At 40.5% G+C, this 19,461-nt stretch overlaps 1 pseudogene across 1 annotated transcript; it reads right to left on the bottom strand.

Moving 5' to 3' along the window:
- Window positions 1-1,595: 1,595 nt before the first annotated feature.
- LOC309829321 (large ribosomal subunit protein uL6-like) lies at window positions 1,596-2,207 on the bottom strand (annotated as a pseudogene). Its single transcript has one exon. The product of its transcript is annotated as a large ribosomal subunit protein uL6-like (transcript).
- Between the last annotated feature and the right edge of the window lie 17,254 nt (window positions 2,208-19,461).

The following is a 19,461-nucleotide window of genomic DNA, read 5'->3' on the forward strand; positions in this document are numbered from 1 at the left end:
GGAAGTACCCCATACCCATATGTGACAGGAGTACTCAGACTGGGGCTCTGTGCTTCTGAGGTACAAATGGAACCAGCCATAGAAGCCCCGGCACCTCACTCTGACTCTAATTTAACTCTTATCTTTCCCCCCCAATTTGTCATCTTGTTAGTTCTTCCAATTTGGTGATTCTATTCCAACTGATGGGCTTCCTTCTTCTTCCTTCTTGTATATCCTCTGTTTTCTCAGATCTATTCTTTGATCTGGTGCTTGTTTCAAACACCATCTTGGTACCGCTCCTACTCAGTCCAGGGTCACTCCCAAAATATGGCCCCGGCGGGCGCTGCTGCATTGGGCTGCTGGGCCCGCCCTGTGAGGCCCACCTCAGTATATCAGGGAGACCTCAGCCAGCTCCTGGGTTTCTTTAAAGACTTTATTTTTTTAGAGTAGTTTTGAGTTCATAGCAAAATTGAGAGGGAGGTAAAGAGATTTTCCATATATCTTCCTTCCCCCACACATGCATAGCCTCCCTGCATCATCAACATCTCCCACCAGAGGGCTACATTTGTTGAAATTGGTAAATCTGCACTGACACATCATAATCACTCAAAGTCCATAGTTTCCATTGGTGTTGTACGGTGTACAGGTTCAGACAAATGTATAATGGCATGTATCATACAGTGTTTTCACTCCCCTAAAGATCGTCTGTGATCCACCTATTAATCCCTCTCTTTTCACTAACCCCTGGCAAATACCATATCCATAGTTTTTCTATTCCAGAATGTCATATAGTTGGAATCATATTGTATGTATCCTTCTCAGATTGGCATCTTTTAGTTAGTGATACGCGTTTAAGTTTCCTCTGTGTCTTTTCATGGCTTGATAGCTCATTTCTTTTCAGTGTTGAATAATATTCCATTGTCTGGATGTACTTCAGTTTATTTATCCATTCACCTACTGAAACAACATCTTGGTTGTTTCCAAGTTTGGGCAATTATGAGAAAAGCTGCCATAAACATCCATATGAAGGTTTTTGTGTGGACATAAGTTTTCAGTTTCTTTGGGTAAATACCAAGGAGCACAATTGCTGGATCATGTGTTAAGAGTATGTTTAGTTTTGTAAGGAACTGCCAAAGTGTGTTCCAAAGTGGCTGTGCATTTTACATTCCCACCAACAATGTATGAGAGTTCCTGTTGCTCAACATCCTCCCAGCATTTGCCAGCGTTGTGGATTTTGGCTATTTTACTGGGTGTGTAGTGGAATCTCACTGTGTTTTTTTTTTTGTTCGTTTTGTTTTTTGCAGTACACGAGCCTCTCACTGTTGTGGCCTCTCCCGTTGCGGAGCACAGGCTCCAGATACTCAGGCTCAGCGGCCATGGCTCACGGGCCCAGCCGCTCCGCGGTATGTGGGATCCTCCCGGACCGGGGCACGAACCCGTGTTCCCTGCATCGGCAGGCGACTCTCAACCACTGCACCACCAGGGAAGACCTCTCACTGTGGTTTTAATTTGCATTTCCCTGATGACATGTGATGTGGAATATCTTTTCTTTTCAATACAGGGCTTTTACTGTATCTTTAAAGTATCATATCTTTAAAATATGTCTTGGGAATCATTCAGCATCTTGTTTCGGTAGCTGGACATCTTAAAACTTTTTCAGCAGGCTGCTGAACTGTTCCTTTTTCAGAGACGTAGATACTACCCAGAAATTTTCTGATATCCTTGTTTTTAACTGTTGTGGCCTGCTGAAAAAAAGCAGCTAAATTTGATTTAAGTCCACTGCTGTTTCCTTCAAGAATTAACGCATCTTTCTGGGCTTGAGATACGGAGCAAGCAACTCCTGGCCTCATCCAACCTTTGTGGATCTATTTTTCACCCAAGAAATTTTGGATTTCAAAAAGAGGCACATTCTTCTGAATAATGGCATTGATGGGGAAGTGAGCATACACAGCCTCATCTTGTGATGGAAGCCCAGGGTGACACTCTTGGTCATGCACTGTACGTGACTACAGATAGTGCTAGAGGTACCAGTCCCTTTCTATTTCCCCAACATTTGTCAGCCTGGAGCCTCTTCTTTTCTTTCCAAGGAAACTGAGTTCTACTTTGATGTGACTGAAATCCTTCTTCAGGATTCCTCAGGGGCCCTTCATAATAACTGTGTGTTCTTTCAGAGTAATGTCAATATTTTCGAGAATGTGGACAGCCTGATTGCTGAGAATGGTCTTCATTCTTGCAGTAGACGTGACAAAGACTTCATATGTTTATTTGCCATCTGTATATCTTATTTGGTGAGTCTCATTAGGTCTTTGGCCCATTTTTTATTGGTTTGTTCATTTCCTTATTGTTGGGTTTTAAGAGTTCTTTGTATATTTTGGATAACATCCTTTATCAGATGTGTCTTTTGCAAGACATTCTCCCAGTCTCTGGGTTGTCTTCTCATTCTCTTGACATTGTCTTTTTTTTTTAAAACATCTTTATTGGAATATAATTGCTTTACAGTGTTGAGTTATTTTCTGCTGTATAACAAAGTGAATCAGCTATAAGCATACGTATATCCCCATATCCCCTCTCTCTTGCATCTCCCTCCCACCCTCCCTATCCCACCCATCTAGGTAGTCACAAAGCACCGAGCTGATCTCCCTGTGCTATGTAGCTGCTTCCCACTAGCTATCTATTTTACATTTGATAGTGTACATATGTCAATGCTATGCTTTCACCTCGTCCCAGCTTACCATTCCACCTCCCCATGTACTCAAGTCCATTCTCTTGGTCTATGTCTTTATTCCTGTCCTGCCCCTAGGTTCATCAGAACCATTTTTTTTTTTTTTTAGATTCCATATATATGTGTTCACATACAGTATTTGTTTTTCTTGTTCTGACTTACTTCACTCTGTATGAAAGACTCTAGGTCCATCTACCTCACTACAAATAACTCAATTTCGTTTCTTTTTATGGCTGAGTAATATTCCATTGTATATATGTGCCACATCTTTATCCATTCAACTGTTGATGGACACTTAGGTTGCTTCCATGTACTGGCTATTGTAAATAGAGCTGCAGTGAACATTGTGGTGCTTGAATTTTTCTGAATTATGGTTTTCTCAGAGTATATGCCGAGTAGTGGATTTGCTGGGCCTTATGGTAGTTCTATTTTTAGTTTTTCAAGGAACCTCCATACTGTTCTCCATAGTGGCTATACCAATTTACATTCCTACCAACAGTGAAAGAGGGTTCCTTTTTCTCCACACCCTCTCCAGCATTTATTGTTTGTAGATTTTTTGATGATGGCCATTCTGACTGGTGTGAGGTGATACCTCATTGTGGTTTTGATCTGCATATCTCTAATGATTAGTGATGTTGAGCATTCTTTCATGTGTTTGTTGGCAATCTGTATATCTTCTTTGGAGAAACATCTATTTAGGTCTTCTGCCCATTTTTGGATTGGGTTGTTTGTTTTTTTGATATTGAGCTGCATGAGCTGCTTGTATATTTTGAAGATTAATCCTTTCTCAGTTGCTTCGTTTGCAAATATTTTCTCCCATTCTGAGAGTTGTCTGTCTTTTTTATGGTTTCCTTTGCTGTGCAAAAGCTTTGAAGTTGCATTAGGTCCCATTTGTTTATTTTTGTTTTTATTTCCATTTCTCTAGGAGGTGGGTCAAAAAGGATCTTGCTGTGATTTATGTCAAAGGGTGTTCTGCCTATGTTTTCCTCTAAGAGTTTGATAGTGTCTGGCCTTGTTAGGTCTTTAATCCATATTGAGTTTATTTTTGTGTATGGTTTTAGGGAGTGTTCTATTTCATTTTTTACATGTAGCTGTCCAGTTTTCCTAGTACCACTTATTGATGAGGCTGTCTTTTCTCCATTATATACTCTTGCCTCCTTTATCAAAGATAAGGTGACCATAGGTGCGTGGGTTTATGTCTGAGCTTTCTATCCTGTTCCATTGATCTATATTTCTGTTTTTGTTCCAGTACCATACTGCCTTGATTACTGTAGCTTTGTAGTATAGTCTGAAGTCAGGGAGCCTGATTCCTCCAGCTCCGTTTTTCTTCCTGAAGGTTGCTTTGGCTATTCAGGGTCTTTTGTGTTTCAATACAAATTGTGAAATTTTTTGTTCTAGTTCTGTGAAAAATGCCAGTGGTGGTTTGATAGGGATTGCATTGAATCAGTAGATTGCTTTGGGTAGTATAGTCATTTTCACAATGTTGATTCTTCCAATCCAAGAACATAGTATATCTCTCCATCTGTTTGTATCATCTTTAATTTCTTTCATCAGTGTCTTATAGTTTTCTGCATACAGGTCTTTTGTCTCCTTAGGTAGGTTTATTCCTAGGTATTTTATTCTTTTTTGTTGCAGTGGTAGTGGGAGTGTTTCCTTAACTTCTCTTTCAGATTTTTCATCATTAGTGTATAGGAATGCAAAAGATTTCTGTGCATTAATTTTGTTTTTTTTGTTGTTGTTGTTTGTTTTTTTTTAATTTTAACATCTTTATTGGAGTATAATTGCTTTACAATGGTATGTTAGTTTCAGCTTCACAACAAAATGAATCAGTTATATATATACATATGTTCCCATATCTCTTCCCGCTTGCGTCTCCCTCCCTCCCACACTCCCTATCCCACCCCTCCAGGCGGTCACAAAGCACCAAGCTGATCTCCCTGTGCTATGTGGCTGCTTCCCACTGGTTATCTACCTTACGTTTGGTAGTGTATATATGTCCATGCCTCTCTCTTGCTTTGTCACCGTTTACCCTTCCCCCTCCCCGTAGCCTCAAGTCCATTCTCTAGTAAGTCTGTGTCTTTATTCCTGTTTCACCCCTAGGTTTTTCATGACATTTTTTTTTCTTAAATTCCATATATATGTGTTAGCATACGGTATTTGTCTCTCTCTTTCTGACTTACTTCACTCTGTATGACAGACTCTAGGTCTATCCACCTCATTACAAATAGCTCAATTTCGTTTCTTTTTATGGCTGAGTAATATTCCATTGTATATATGTGCCACATCTTCTTTATCCATTCATCCGATGATGGACACTTAGGTTGTTTCCATCTCTGGGCTATTGTAAATAGAGCTGCAATGAACATTTTGGTACATGACTCTTTTTGAATTATGGTTTTCTCAGGGTATATGCCCAGTAGTGGGATTGCTGGGTCATATGGTAGTTCTATTTGTAGTTTTTTAAGGAACCTCCATACTGTTCTCCATAGACGCTGTATCAATTTACATTCCCACCAACAGTGTAAGAGGGTTCCCTTTTCTCCACACTCTCTCCAGCATTTATTGTTTGTAGATTTTTTGATGATGGCCATTCTGACTGGTGTGAGATGATATCTCATTGTAGTTTTGATTTGCATTTCTCTAATGATTAGTGATGTTGAGCATTCTTTCATGTGTTTGTTGGCAATCTGTATATCTTCTTTGGAGAAATGTCTATTTAGGTCTTCTGCCCATTTTTGGATTGGGTTGTTTGTTTATTCGATATTGAGCTGCATGAGCTGCTTGTATATTTTAGAGATTAATCCTTTGTCAGTTGCTTCATTTGCAAATATTTTCTCCCATTCTGAGGGTTGTCTTTTGGTCTTCTTTATGGTTTCCTTTGCTGCACAAAAGCTTTGAAGTTTCATTAGGTCCCATTTGTTTACTTTTGTTTTTATTTCCATTTCTCTAGGAGGTGGGTCAAAAAGGACCTTGCTGTGATTTATGTCATAGAGTGTCCTGCCTATGTTTTCCTCTAAGAGTTTGATAGTTTCTGGCCTTACATTTAGGTCTTTAATCCATTTTGAGCTTATTTTTGTGTATGGTGTTAGGGAGTGATCTACTCTCATACTTTTACATGTAGCTGTCCAGTTTTCCCAGCACCACTTATTGAAGAGGCTGTCCTTTCTCCACTGTACATTCCTGCCTCCTTTGTCAAAGGTAAGGTGACCATATGTGCGTGGGTTTATCTCTGGGCTTTCTATCCTGTTCCATTGATCTATATTTCTGTTTTTGTGCCAGTACCATACTGTCTTAATTACTGTAGCTTTGTAGTATAGTCTGAAGTCAGGAAGCCTGATTCCTCCAGCTCCGTTTTTTGTTCTCAAGGTTGCTTTGGCTATTCAGGGTCTTTTGTGTTTCCATACAAATTGTGAAATTTTTTGTTCTAGTTCTGTGAAAAATGCCAGTGGTAGTTTGATAGGGATTTCATTGAATCTGTAGATTGCTTTGGGTAGTAGATGTGCATTAATTTTGTATACTCCTACTCTACCAAATTTATTGGTTAGCTCTAGTAGGTTTCTGGTAGCATCTTTAGGATTCTCTATGTACAGTATCATGTCTTCTGCAAGCACTGACAGTTTTACTTCTTCTTTTCTGATTTGGATTCCTTTTATTTCTTTTTCTTCTCTGATGGCCATGGCTAAAACTTCCAAAACAATGTTGAATAGTAGTGGTGAGAGTGGGCAACCTTGTCTTGTTCCTGATCTTAGAGGAAATCATTTCACTTTTTCACCACTGAGAGCGATGTTGGCTGTGAGTTTTTCATGTATGGCCTTTATTATGTTGATGTTGGTTCCCTCTAGGCCCACTTTCTGGAGAGTTTTTATCATAAATCGGTGTTAAATTTTGTCAAAAGCATTTTTGCATCTATTCAGATGATCATATGGTTTTAACCCTTAAATTTGTTAATATGGTGGATCACATTGATTGATTTGCATATGTTGAAGAATCCTTGAATTCCTGGGATAAACCCCACTTGATCATGGTGTATGATCCTTTTAATGTGCTGTTGGATTCTGTTTGCTGGTACTTTATTGAGGATTTTTACATCTATGTTCATCAGTGATATTGGCCTGTAGTTTTCTTTTTTGTGACATCTTTGTCTGGTTTTGGTATCAGGGTGATGGTGGCCTCGTAGAATGAGTTTGGAAGTGTTCCTCCCTCTGCTATATTTTGGAAGAGTTTGAGAAGGATAGGTGTTAGCTCTTCTGTAAATGTTTGATAGAATTCGCCTGTGAAGCCATCTGGTCCTGGGCGTTTGTTTGTTGGAAGATTTTTAATCACAGTTTCAATTTTAGTACTTGTGATTGGTCTGTTTATATTTTCCATTTCTTCCTGGTTCAGTCTTGGAAGGTTGTGCTTTTCTAAGAATTTGTCTGTTTCTTCCAGGTTGTCCATTTTAGTGGCATATAGTTGCTTGTAGTAATCTCTTATGATCCTTTATATGTCTGCTGTGTCAGTTGTTACTTCTTTTTCATTTCTAATTCTGTTGATTTGAGTCTTCTCCCTTTTTTTCTTTATGAGTCTGGCTAGTGGTTTATTAATTTTGTTTATCTTCTCAAAGAACCAGCTTTTAGTTTTATTGATCTTTGCTATTATTTCTTTCATTTGTTTTTCATTTATTTCTGATCTGATCTTTATGATTTCTTTCCTTCTGCTAACTTTGGTGTGTTTTTGTTCTTCTTTCTCTAGTTGCTTTAAGTGTAAGGTTAGGTTGTTTATTTCAGATATTTCTTGTTTCTTGAGGTAGGATTATATTGCTATAAACATCCCTCTTCAAACTGCTTTTGCTGCATCCCATAGGATTTGGGTCATCATGATTTCATTGTCATTTGTTTCTAGGTATTTTGGGATTTCCTCTTTGATTTCTTCAGTGATCTTTTGGTTATTTAGTCGCATATTGCTTAGCCTCCATGTGTTTGTATTTTTTTTTTCTTGTAATTGATATCTAGTCTCATAGCACTGTGGTCAGAAAAGATACTTGATATAATTTCCATTTTCTTAAATTTACCAAGGCTTGATTTGTGACCCAAGATATGATCTATCCTGGAGAATGTTCCATGAGCACTTGAGAAGAAAATGTATTCTGTTGTTTTTGGATGGACTGTCCTATAAATATTAATTAAGTCCATCTTGTTTAATGTGTCGTTTAAAGCTTGTGTTTCCTTTTTTATTTTCATTTTGGATGATCTGTCCATTGGTGAAAGTGGGCTCTTAATGTCCCCTACTATTATTGTGTTACTGTCGTTTTCCCCTTTTATGGCTGTTAGCATTTGCCTTATGTATTGAGGTGCTCCTATGTTGGGTGCATAAATATTTACAATTGTTAAATCTTCTCTTGGATTGATCCCTTAATCATTATGTAGTGTCCTTCTTTGTCTCTTGTAATAGTCTTTATTTTAAACTCTATTTCGTCTGATATGAGAATTGCTACTCCAGCTTTATTCTGATTTCTATTTGCATGGAGTATCTTTTTCCATCCCCTCACTTTCAGTCTGTATGTGTCCCTACGTCTGAAGTGAGTCTCTTATGGACAGCATATGTACAGGTCTTGTTTCTGTATCCATTCCACCAGTTTATGTCTTTTTGTAGGAGCATTTAATCCATTTACATTTGAGGTAATTGTCGATTTGTATGTTCCTATTACCATTTTCTTGTTTCTTTTGGGTTTGTTTTTATAGGTCTTTTCCTTTTCTTGTGTTTCCTGCCTAAAGAAGTTCCTTTAGCATTTGTTGTAGAGCTATTTCGGTGGTGCTGAATTCTCTTAACTTTTGCTTGTTTGTAAAGGTTTTGATTTCTCCGTCGAATCTGAATGAGATCCTTGCTGGGTAGAGTAGTGTTGGTTGTAAGTTTTTCCCTTTCATCACTTTAAATATGTCCTGCCACTCCCTTCTGGCTTGCAGAGTTTCTGCTGAAAGATCAGCTGTTAACCTTATGGGGATTCCCTTGTATATTAAGTGTTGCTCTTCCTTTGCTGCTTTTAATATTTTTTCTTTGTATTTAATTTTTGATAGTTTGACTAATATGTGTCTCGGCATGTTTCTCTTTGGGTGTATCCTGTGTGGTACTCTCTGTGCTTCCTGGTCTTGATTGACTATTTCCTTTCCCATATTAGGGAAGTTTTTGACTATAATCTCTTCAAATATTTTTTCAGACCCTTTCTCTTTTTCTTCTTTTTCTGGGACCCCTATAATTCGAATGTTGGTGCATTTAATGTTGTCCCAGAGGTCTCAGAGACTGTCCTCAATTCTTTTCATTCTTTGTTCTTTATTTTGCTCTCTGGAAGTTATTTCCACCATTTTATCCTCCAGCTCACTGATCCGTTCTTCTGCCTCAGTTATTGTGTTATTGATTCCTTCTAGAATTTTTTTAAATTTCAGTAATTGTGTTATTCATCAGTGTTTGTTTGCTCTTTAGTTCTTTTAGATCCTTGTTAAAGTTTCTCATGTTTTCTCCATTCTGTTCCTGAGATTTTGGATCATCTTCAGTATCATTATTCTGAATTCTCTTTAAGTTAGGTTGCTTATTTCATCTTCATTTATTTGGTCTTGTAGGTTTTTACCTTGCTCCTTTGTCTGTAACAATTTTTTTTTGTCATTTCTTATTTATTTATTTTTTTTTATTTTTGCTGGGTGGTGCTGTATTCCTGTCTTACTGGTTATTTGGCCTGAGACGTCCATCACTGGAGTTGCAGGCAGTTGGATAGAGATGGGTCTTGGTGCTGAGATGAGGACCTCCAGGAGGCCTCACTCCAATTGATATTTCCTGGGGTCTGAGGTTCTCTGCTAGTCCAGCAGTTTGGACTCAGAGCTCCCACCACAGGAGCTCAGGCCTGACCTCTAGCCTGGGAACCAAGATCCCACAAGCTGGTTGCTGGGGGTTCCTCCTGTCCCCTTAGGTGTCCATGCCCCCCCACTGGTGTCTGGTAGGTACCCTAGTTGTGAGGAGACACAAATTCCATGTCCTCCTAGTACGCCATGTTGACTCCGCCGCCTCTTGACATTGTCTTCTGCAGAACAAAGTTTTTAATTTGAATGAAGTCCAGCTTATTAATTATTTCTTTCATGGATGATGCTTTTGATTTGTATCTAAAAGTCATCACTTTACCCAAGGTCATCTAGATTTCTTTCTCTGATATCTTATAGGAGTTTTATAGTTTTGCATTTTACATTTAGGTCTATGATGTATTTTTAGTTAATTCTCACAAATGGTGTAAAGTCTGGGTCTGTATTAATTCCTGGGTTGTGCAAGTACCTTATAATAACAAAATAATCCTGATTTCTCCCTCCCTTTTCTTGTGTCATTTCTGTCATTCATTTTACTTATATATAAACATACATAAGCATATATATACACACACACATATTAAAGATATATAGATAAGCATACCTAATCACATACATTGTTGCTTTTATTATTTTGAACAAACATTTGTCAAAAGAATAAAGATAAAGAAAAACAAAAACAAATTTTACCTTCACTATTCCTTCTTTGATGCACTTCCTTTCTTTTTGTAGATCCGAGTTCCTGACCCATATCATTTTTCTTCTCTCTAAAGAACTTTTTTTTAAACATTTCTTGCAGGGCAGGTCTACTAGCAACATATTCCTTCAATTTTTGTTTGCCTGAGAAAATTTTTATTCCTGCTTCAGTTTTGAAGGACAATTTTGCAGGGTACAGCATTCTAATGTGGTAGGTTTTTTCTTTCAACATCTTCAATATTTCATCCCACTCTTCTTTCTTGCATGATTTCTGAGAAGTTGAATATAATTCTTATCTTTGTTTCTCTATAAGTAAGTGTTTCCCCCCATCCCTCCCCCACCCCCAGCTTCTTTCAGGAATTTTTCTTTCATTTTGTGTTGTTTGAAAATGATATGCCTAGGTGGAGAGGTTTTTTTTTGTTTTTATTTTAGTTTTTGTTTTTGTTTTCATTTATCCTGCTTGGTGTTCTCTGGGTTTCCTGGATATGTGGTTTGGTGTCTGACATTAACTTGGGAAATTCTTAGTCATTATTGTTTCAATTAGTTCTTCTGTTTCTTTCTTAGTTTCTTCTTCTGGTATTCCTATTGCACATATGTTACACCTTCTGTAGTTGTCCCACAGTCCTCGGATATTCACTTCTGTTTTTTTTATTTGTTCTTTTTAACTTTTGGAAGTTTCTACTGCTGTATCCTCAAGCACAGAGATTCTTTATTCAGCTGTATCCAATCTACTAACAAGCCCATCACAGGCATTCTCCATTTCTGTTTTACTGGTTTTGACCTCAAGCTTTTCTTTTTGTTTTTTTTCTAAGGATTTTCATCTCTGTTTACATTGCCCATTTGTTCTTTCATTCTGTCTACTTTATCCACTAGATCCCTTAGCATATTAATCATAGTTGTTTTAAATTCTTGGTGTGATAATTCCAACACCAGCAATGTTAGCAGGCAAACAGGTTGCATCCTAATTTCTTTTGATATTTGTTAGGTAAATAAAGCAGCTCAGTATTTTGGGGAGCCCTAAGACATTATTCAGCTTCTGGGACACATGTCTGGTTCTGATGTGTGATCTGTCTCTTAAAAAAAGTGAGGTTTGTTTTTTTTTTCTATGTAGTATACCTTGTAATTTTTTCTTGATAACTGGACATGATGTACCTGGTAAAAGAAACTTCTGTATATAGGCCTTTAGTAATGTGGCAGTGATGTGTGGGAAGAGATGGACAGTTCTATAGTCCTATTTTTAGGACTCAGTCTCTTGCCTCTGGACTTTGAACTTCACAAGTATTTTTCTCCCGCTTAGGTGGGACAGGATGGGATGGAGTTGGGTATTTCCCTTCCGGGCCAGTTAGGCTCTGCTAATACCTCAGCAGATTACCTCTGGTTAACTAGTTTCCCCTGGGGGCAGGCCTTATTAAGAACAGCTGTGTTTTGATGCTCTGACCTATTTCAAAATGGCTCCTTTTCCCCCTCCCCTGCTGGAAGCCTGAGGGGATTTTTCTTAGATATTTGCTGTGAGAAACTGGTCAAGTTCTTGGAGGTAAAACTCACAAAATTTGGGGCACTCCCTAAGACTGGGTCCCCTGTAGTTTTTAACTCTTAGAATTGTCCACATTGAGCCTTCTTTAATTGATTAATTACAGTTCAGGTTTTCCTACCCTGGCACTTGTTCCCACAGTAGTTTCTGCTCAAGAATCTCTGCTCAGGTAAGCTGTGACTCCCTGCATTTGCCTGTCTGTCTCTCCAATATTAGGGGCAGTGGTTTGCCCTGTGTTCTCCCTCTCTTATGAATCCAAGAAGCAATGCTTGTTTTTCAGTCTGTTCAGCTTTTTACTTGTTAGCACTGAGTGGTGATTTCCAAGATTCTTACGTGTGGAACTGAAAACAGTGTTCCTGGGTTTTTTGCCCTGGCTGGAGGGATTTGTGAATCTCCAAGCTTCCTGGGTCCCAGCTGAGATATACTGTGTGCTATAAGTGGTCTTCCACCTGACCAACCAGGCCCAGGAAAAACATTCACATGCAGAAGAGTCTTCCCTGCTTAGAAAATATGATGGGGTCCTGCCTGAGATGAGACCTATATATATACAGTGGTCCCTGGTATCTGTGAGGGATTGGTTCTAAGACCCCCTGCAGATTCCAAAATCTGAGGATACTCATCCCTTATATGAAATGGCATAGTATTTGCATATAGCCTACACAATCCTCTTGTATACTTTAAAGCAACTCTAAATTTCTTATAATACCTAATACAATGCAAATGCAATGTAAGTAGTTGTAAATACAATATAAATGCTATGGAAGGCAGTTACACTAACCACGATACCATCAACGCCTCTGTTAATGCTATGTAAGTAGTTGCTAGAGTGTTGCAAATTCATTCTACTTTCTACCTCTGTGAATTCACTGCTATAGATAACTCATATGGGTGGAGTCATAACATATTTGTCATTTTGTGAATGGCTTATTTCTCTTAGTATAATGTCTTCAAGTTTCTTCCATGTTGTAGCATGTGTCAGAATTTCCTTCCTTTTAAAGGCTGAATACTATCATAGCATAAATATACCATGTTTTGTTAAACCATTCATCCCTCTTCGGACATTTGGGTTGCTTCTGCCTTTTAACTATTGTAAATAAAGCTCTATGAACATGGGTGTACAAATATCTGTTCAAGTCTTTGTTTACAGTTATCTTCGGTATATACCCAGAATTGGAATTGCTGGATTGTATGGTAATTTTATTTTAATTTTTTTTTGAGGAATTGCTATGTTATTTTCCTCAATGTCTATCCCATTTTACATTCCCCCCAGCAATGCACAAGGGTTCAGTTTCTCCACATCCTACAAATACTTGTTATCTTCCTTCCTCCCTCCCTACCTCCCTCTCTCCCTTCCTTCCTTCCTTCTTTTTTTCTTTCTTAATGGTAATAGCCATCCTAATGGGTATAAAGTGGTATCTCACTGTGGTTTTGATTTTCATTTCCCTCATGATTAGTTATATTGTTCATTTTTTCATGTGCTTGTTGACCATTTGTATATCTTTGGAGAAATGTCTGTTCAAGTCTTTTGTCCATTTTCTTATCAGCTTGTTGGTTTTTGTGTTGGGTCAGAAATCTGATTTTTTTTTAATGGTCTTCACCAAATGTTAAATAGTAGTTACCAGATAAACATTTTTTAAAATACTGTGAAAAAACCGTGGAGGTCAAATCCCATCAGCCAGGTGGCTCTGGCCCGAGTACTGCCAGTTCACTGTCTCTGCTTTAGACAGGTATGGATGGTTCTGAGGGGCGTAGTCCAGAAAACAAAGCATAGTGAGAAGGACCAAATGAAGGGCATTCACTGTTTAACACATAGTGCTTTCCAAAGTCCCATTTCTTCCTTTTTATTACCAAAGCCAAAATCCATATGCCTTACCTGTGCTTACCATGGCAATGAAAGCAAATGGCATATTTGACTTTATTTAAGGGAGGGCCTTACTTGGTGGGTAGTCAGAGAAAACTTCTCATCAACTGAGTGTGAAGTATTAAAGACCTTTGTCCCATTTTGCAAATTTCCACCAAAGAATATTCCTTTGTCAAACATCTGTTGATTCACTGACTGTTTACAGGAAGAGAAAATGGCACATTGATATGAAACTATATTAACTAGATAACTCGAGACAGCAACTGACCTCCATACTGATCTCTTCTGGCACTGGCGGGAAAGGTGCTTCAAGGGGGCTCAGTGGAACCGACCTGGACTGGAAGGCCCTGAGACTGATTTCTGCCCCACTACTATCTTGCTGTGTGACCTGCCCTACTGACTTCTGTTTCTTCCCCTATAAGATGGGCTTAATAGCACCTCCTTGGAGGGGCTTTTGGAAGGAGTAAAAGATTTTTTTAAGTGGAAGTGCTTTTTAGATGTAATGTTCTGTGCAGGGCTAATCTTCGAACTGTCCTTTTTCCAAGTCCCCGTAGTCCTGGGAACAAGAGTGGGAGTGGGTGACACTTGCCCTGAAGTACAGTCTGGGCCTCCTTGAGTGTTAAAACTTAGCACCTTGCCCCCTGAAGGTCAGTCAAGTTTTTTTCTGCTGTAAGCATTATTGTCCTTGACATTTTCCATTTGGCAGCCTGCATGCCTCCACCTGACTTGCTGGGAAGCCACAACCATCCTCTCTAACACATCCCTGGCAAAGATACTGCTGTGGTCAGCCAGGGTGGCCCCGGTGTTTTGCGACCCACACCAGGACACGCTTAGTACTTGCCCCTCAAGCTCCTGCCCAACCCGCTCAGGACTCAGAAGTACCTCCCCACAAGCGAGCACAGTTCTCCAGGCCAAAGTCTCTGAAACACAAGCAAAGTACAGGGTCTTTAAAGACAGAAAACATTCTCACAGATCCTGAGAATACATTCGACGACCTCTAGGAATCTTTGGGTCCCAGTGGAGGGAGCAGTGTTCTTGGATACCCAGTGATGGAAAACAGGAAGGCACATGACTGAGACAGACATGGCCTTCCACACCCCAGACCCTCTCCCGGCTGTGCTAGGAGAGAGCTGCCAGCTGTGTCACCTTGGGCAAGTTTATCAGCATCTTGAGCTTCAATATACTCTTCTGTAAAATTAGAGTGATAATATCCATCTTATCAGTATGATGAGAGGGCTAAATGGGATATCAAACTAAAAGTGCCTGGTATTCGGAGGGAGCTTAAAAAGTTAATTCTTCAACAGCTTAGAGGTGGAGAAGAGTACCAAGGGTGGGGCTGGGAAGTGTTTGCCAGGTACCAGCCAGAGGAGCAGCCTGCACATTCTTCATCTCCAAGGAGCCAGGGTCTAAGTACTGGGTATTCTCAGGCCACCTAGTGAGTTTCCTGTCCTTGGTGGCTGGTTTCCTGAGGTGTGGGAAGGTTGTAGCACCAAGAGTCAGTGTCCTACAGGCCCATTCTCTGTCCATCTTCACCCCTTCTCCCGGGGGGCTTAGGAGCCCTGGTATGAATACAGCTCCTGGGTGTCTGCCTGATGGCCAAATTGTCCCAGAATGGGTAGGAAGATTGGGCTCTTCGCTGTGCATTTCTTCACAGATGACCATGGCTATCATTATTCAGGGCTGAGCCCGTGGAGAAAATCGTGTAACTGTGCAGATTAGGGCCATGACAAATTCATGGTTTTCAAAATCTGCTAACCATTAGCGATCCTTTTGTCACGGGCCAGCTCCTTCTCCTGTTTCCCTCAGCTGCTCTTCCAAACCTTAACCCTTGCCCACAAGTCTCCTAACTTACCTCTACCCCCACCCTCTCTGAACATGGACTGGCCTTCACTTTTCCAGGAAAACCAGTGTGCTAGGTACCGACCTTCCCATTCTCACCCTGCATCTTCAAAGTTGTCCACCTGGCAGCAATCCTTCCCTCTTCCCCTCCAGCCTGAAGAGATGGGAGGCCTGTTCTTCTGTTCAAGGGCACTCCTTCTGTAGTGAACTCTTGTTCTTTTTGCTTCAACCACGTCCCTTCTTCTAAGAAGCCCAATTGCCTTTTTGGAATGATCCTTTTCCTTTCTTAATCCATGTGGTTGAGTTGGCGTTGACCCTACCCCAACTCCTGCTCCAGAGAGGACATGTGACCAGTTTGGAGCCAATCAAAACACACCAACTTTCTGGCCACAGAAATAGGTCAGAATGAGCACATAACTGAAACCTGAGCCCCTCAGAGTCAGTCCAGAGACTCTTGGCAGAGCCATTGAGATGTAGTTTATTTTACTGAAACCATTGACCTCATGAGCCATGTAATGATGGAGATGAGGGCACCATATTTGCTACTACATGGGTCCAGACTGCTTGAGAAAAGTGGGACTGGGAGGGAGAGAGAGGGAGAGGGAGAGAGATGCCCGACAACATTTTGTTGAGTCTTTGGAGGCAGCCATGCCTGGATATTTTTCAGTTACATGAATTAGTCAGTTCTCTTTTTCTCTTAAGCAGGTTGGGTTACTGGAACTTCCAACTAAAGAGGCCTGAAAGAAAACACCCTCTCTTCTAAACCCTAATGTCACTAGGAAAGGACTATATCTGTGTCTGTGTTGTTCATTCCAGCACTTACGACAGTGCCTGGCACATAGTAAGTGCTCAATAAATATCTATTAACTAACACTACCTGTAACTAGTGTTGATGGTCCCATCTCTTTACCTCACATCCATCTTTGTTCCTTTATCATTTTCCTTCCTGTGTTTTAAGCCTCTCCTTTCCTCAGACATTGTATATGTTCAAGTCCCCTTAATCCTATAAATAGAGCCAAGCACATAACAACAGAACAAAAATCTTCCTTCCTTATGGCATTTCTTTCTAGCACCCTGACCTACTTTTCCATCTCATCTGAGCTTTTCAAAAACATATTCTTAGCTCACTGCAACCTGGCTTCTGTCCCAACTCTTTCAACGATGTCACACTCATCAGTGACATGAAAGCACGTAGTCAGACTCTCCACCAGCAACTCATTACTGTCTGCACAGCCGACTGATCCCCCTTCTTCCTAGGAGGCAGGATGTCCCTCAGAATCCCAGACCCCACCCACTGAATCTCAGCTCACAGCTCTTCCCTTTGCCTGAAAGTTATGCTTGAAGTCTAGCCTTCCTTTAGCAGAGCATCTGGAATTCTGTTCCTGCATTGGAACTGCTGCAGCACAAGCTCTTTTTCCTTGGCCTTTGTATATTGCCCCAGATGTCAAAGTAGGTCAGGTCTCTGTCATCCAGGGCGTCGGGGGCCTACACTGATGTCACATTTTGACCTTTGGACTTACACCAAGTGGAGGCTGGTCATTGTGGCTCAACCATCCCCCATGGCTGGCACTCTCGGCCCAATCATTTTCAGAGGCCAGTCTTCTAGGTCAGCCCTTCAGGAGTTGAACTGGGAATATTTGTGCCACCTCTAGGATTAGGTTAGGGATAAATTTCTTTGTATTTGGGTTATTGTACTATTACCAAAGGCCATTTCAGGAAAGGGACTATGAAAGAAAGTGCCTTGTCACATTGATCCAGGAACCCCTCTGAAGGTTAATCCTGGCTTGTTCTGTTGACCTAACAATAGTGGAGGATTCTAGGCATCTAAGTCGAAAATTATGACTTCATCCATATAACAAGTGAACGTGCACAAATGAATAATTTATAGAGGCTTTAGAGGTAAATGCTCTCTGTTCATCCTGCTAGCTTTGGAAGACAACAGAGTCCTCCAGTGGCTCCATCTCTTTCATTTATCCATTCAGCAAACATTTGGCAAGCATCTACCACCTGCATGGAGTTTATTAACCACATAGGGACAAAAATCATGTAGATAAATAGCTTTAATAAAATGTACCATTAAATTTCAAACAGGTTTCCTTCTGTTAAAGGCCACATGGAGCCTTAAGAGTAAGAGTTAAGTCAACAACAATGAAATACTCATTTAATCTGGTAAAACACCAGCTCGTCTCATTCCGTGATGACTAAACTTGGCCTCGCATCAGAGTCTAGACCAGTGGCCTGGGGTGGACCCTAGGAACTAGGATTTCTAACAATGCCCCTGAGTGATTCTGATGTGCCCCTGAGTTTGGACATCATGGGTCTATTTTACCCTTTGCCTTCAGAACTGGACTTGACATCTCGGTGTCATTTGATGGTATCTCCTTCTTGAAAATGGGTCATTTCTTGATTCCCTAACTGCACCCCCTCTGGTTCTCTCCTATCCCTTTTTCTCAGACTCTTTGCCTGCTACTTCTTTTCTATCAGCCACTTCTTAGTTTTCTATGGCTGTCGAAACCTCAAACTTAGTGTCTTGAAATAACAAATTTATTATTTTACCGTTCTGTAGGTTAGAAGTCCAATGTGGGTCTCAGCAGGGCTGCGTTTCTTTCTGGAGACTCTAGGGAAGGATCCATTTCCTTGCCTTTTCCAGCTTCTAGCGGCTCATGGCCCTTCTCCGTCTTCAAAGCCAGTAATGGCTGGTGGAGTCTTTCTCACATTTCATTGCTCTGACCATGCGTCTGTAGTCACATCTCCTTCTCTGACCCTCCTCCTTCCTTCCTCTTCCACTTTTAGGGGCTCTTCCCTTCCTGCATCTTCACAGCCAGCGGCATGAGGCTGGGTCCTTCTCACACTGCATCACTCTGACCTCTTCTGTCTCCTGCTTCCACTTTTAAAGATTTTTGTGATTATATTGGGCCCACTTGAGTAGTCAGTAATACTCTCCCTATTTTAAGGTCTGCTGGTGTGCAACCTTCCGGGGATTTGGATGTGGATGTCTTTGGGGGAAGGCATCATTCTGCTGCTGCAGGGCCCTTTGTTATTGTTGTCTAGCCCTCCCTTTGCAAACTCAGGCTTTCTTGGGGCCCAACAGGCCATATAAGTAAGTGAATCAGGACAGAGAGACAGTGGTGAACTGGATGCCCCTTTTAAATGGGCAGCGGCTGATCTACTATGGCCATTTTCTGCTATGTGAGAATGTGGTCCCAGTGTTGCCGGATCTTCTGATTTTTAAAAAAAGCCAGAATTTTAGATTTCCTTTCTTTGTTATATCTCCCAATGTTTAAATGTTGCCAATAAATTTATCTATTTAAAAGTATTACACAAGCCAAACCAAAAACATCTACTGGTATACTTGGCCTTGAGCTATCCATCTGTAACTTCTGCCCTGCACATTACCCCTGAAACAATCACATTATGCCTAAGGATTCAACCACCCCCAAGCTATGCTGGATGACTCCCAAACCTATGAGTCCATCTAGACCTCTCTGATGAGCTGAGAACATCTCTGATTACATTCCCCATGGCCACACCCACTTGTGATCTCCCTGCACAAATCTGCTTCTCAAGCCTGAAACATGGGGGTCCTTTACTTTCTGATCCAATGGTCACCAAGTGCCATAATTCATCCCCTTCTTTGCATTTTATGGGGGACCTTGATTGCCCCCCTTACTGGATTATTGTAACACTCTTTATACTCATCCCTTAGGATCTATTCTTCATCCTTACCTGATTCCAGCCTAAGCTCTAAAATGCATCATAGGGCACATCATCTTTCTCTTCTACTTAACATCCTTCAGTCGTTTTCAGGAACCCACAAGATAAGGTCCAAAGTTCTCAATATGGCCTTCCATGCCTCTCATGATGGCAGCCTGCATTACCTCTCCAACCTCACTTTTAAAATAAATTTATTTATTTTATTGGCTGCATTGGGTCTTCATTGCCGCGTGCGGGCTTTCTCTAGTTGTGGTGAGTGGGGGCTGCTCTTCGTTGCGGTGCATGGGCTTCTTAT

Source organism: Grampus griseus, assembly GCF_964374135.1.
Source record: "Grampus griseus genome assembly, chromosome: 1".
In the NCBI taxonomy this organism is placed as follows: Eukaryota; Metazoa; Chordata; class Mammalia; order Artiodactyla; family Delphinidae; genus Grampus; species Grampus griseus.